This window comes from Diaphorina citri, unplaced genomic scaffold (genome assembly GCF_000475195.1).
Source record: "Diaphorina citri unplaced genomic scaffold, Diaci psyllid genome assembly version 1.1 scaffold559, whole genome shotgun sequence".
Lineage (NCBI taxonomy): Eukaryota > Metazoa > Arthropoda > Insecta > Hemiptera > Psyllidae > Diaphorina > Diaphorina citri.
The window spans coordinates 109,258-111,930 of record NW_007377993.1 but is presented as its reverse complement, the minus strand read 5'-3'; positions in this window follow the sequence as shown (position 1 = coordinate 111,930).

The following is a 2,673-nucleotide window of genomic DNA, read 5'->3' as shown; positions in this document are numbered from 1 at the left end:
TTTCATTATTATTAACATTTATTATAGTGTGATTCAATTTTTATTTTCCGTTCTAATGAAAGAGTTCAAAAATGTGTGACGTCAGACTTTACGCAGTTGTTTTTTCGTCCGCTAGGTAGCGCCAGTATGCAAGCACGCTTACGGAGGAGCAGAAAGAAATGCGCAGAAACGTATGCGCACAAACACATTAATGTGTTGCCTGCGAGGGAGCTTTGCTCAGGACATTTGATGTGATGTCATCGTGTACGGGAGCGTATGCAGTGACGTCAAAGTTCACAATTTACCGGTATTTTTGAAATCGATTTATCTCGGTATCTAGAAGTCGTAGAAGAAAAATAAGCACGCTTACGGAGGAGCAGAAAGAAATGCGCAGAAACGTATGCGCACAAACACATTAATGTGTTGCCTGCGAGGGAGCTTTGCTCAGGACATTTGATGTGATGTCATCGTGTACGGGAGCGTATGCAGTGACGTCAAAGTTCACAATTTACCGGTATTTTTGAAATCGATTTATCTCGGTATCTAGAAGTCGTAGAAGAAAAAGAAAAATTCCGTTGGTCCTTATTTTTCCTGCTCTATGACTTTGAAACATCACCCAAGTAAGCGCAACTGATCTATTTATAGCTACTAGGAAAACGGGCGAAAATTACGAAAAAGTTCAGACTGCTTTTTTCCTTTTAAAAATAATAAATTCATTACACTCATACACTGTGACTTGATACACTCGTAGGTATAGAGTATAGAGGTATCTTTTATACCTATTGGAAATACCTTCCCCCTTCCACCAAAAATTCCAAAAGTCGTAAATAATTTATGTAGGATAAAATTAATAAATTCCAGATAAGAAGAGAACAACCTATTGCCATCTGAAATATGGCATAATCAGGATTTGAAACTTTTCAACGTTTGCGAGAGGCAGATGAATATCAAAAAATATAATAAAAGCAAAAACAATATTTCACATCGACCTCGAAAGTTCTATCGTAAAAACTTTGTTGCTAAAAAGTTTTCTCCTTTAAAAATTGATTTAAAAAATTTCGAACCTGATCACATTATATGTTAAAAATATCCTTCCCTTCCTAAATTTCCTTAATCGCACCGCACCGTGTACGGTCGTTTTTTTTTTTTTTTTTACTGGAGGCTGGTAAATTTATACATTTCCAGATCAGATACAAAAATTCTTTTCTTTCTTCTCGGGAACGAAAAATTTGACTGGAAAAAAATTGATTCATTTTTTTATTTCATTTCAGTTTTGCTCGGGAAAGACTGGAGAGAAAAATTCCAAACATTTGTGTTGTGCTGATCTCCAGATTCTCCAGGATAAAATTGGAACAGGGGGAAAGCCAAGGTCGAAATTTTAAGGCTGTCTCGAAATAATATAAAGGTAAGGAATTTCGTTCAGACGCCTTTGGGAGAACGGGGGAAAACACGGCGAATGTAGTAAGAAGACGAAGGAATTTTTTTCAGAAACAAAATAACAATAAAGAAAATTAACTAAATTAAGCTTTGTTTATAATCTGGAGCATAGAAACGCTCGTGGCTCGTATACGAACCAGTGGCGTATGCTCAGCTTTCGACGAGGTCTACTAGGGGTTAATTTATGAAATAGAAATTACAAAAATTAAAAAAGAAATTACGAAGTTGGACTAACCAGTTAAGAGTAGGAGGTCAGCTCCCATGGCGTAGTGGTCACTGCACTCGCCTTGCACGCGGGAGACCCGGGTTCGACTCCCGGCGGGGTCAAGAAATTTGGATCATGCAAATGATTGATTCCGTGACTGAGACCCGGGTTCAATTCCCGGCGGGGCCAAGAAATTTGTATCATGCAAATAATTGATTCCGTGACTGCCTGTTGCGGGGCCCACTCAGCCTCGTGAGGAAAATGAGTAGCTATGGCATATAAATGCGCATAGCGACCGGTGCCAGCATGGTAGGTAAACATTGGCTTTTAGGATTATTGAGATATTGGGAAAAATCCTACAATGCTGCAGTGAGCACCAAAGTTGTGATATAATAACACAAAGAAACTGCATTTACAATTTACAGTTAAGAGTAGGACAGATACTATTTGAAACAAGCTTAGCAGAGCAATGAGGCAAATGCTGTTTCCGTGTTGAGTGGCTTTCCAGCTCAAGATATGTTAATCAAATTGGTACTCGTACGTGTATCTACACAGGACACACATAAAAGGAACTAACCAGTTAAGAGTAGGAGGTCAGCTCCCATGGCGTAGTGGTCACTGCACTCGCCTTGCACGCGGGAGACCCGGGTTCGACTCCCAGCGGGGTCAAGAAATTTGTATCATGCAAATGATTGATTCCGTGACTGGCTGTTGCGGGGCCCACTCAGCCTCGTGAGGAAAATGAGTAGCTATGGCATATAAATGCGCATAGCGAACGGTGCCAGCATGGTAGGTAAACATTGGCTGTTAGGATTATCGAGATATTGGGAAAAATCCTACATTGCTGCAGTGAGCACCAAAGTTGTGATATAATAACACAAAGAAACTGCATTTACAATTTACAGTTAAGAATAGGACAGACACTATTTGAAACAAGCTTAGCAGAGCAATGAGGCAAATGCTGTTTCTGTGTTGAGTGGCTTTCCAGCTCAAGATCTGTTAATCAAATTGGTACTCGTACGTATCTACACAGGACACACATAAAAGGAAAA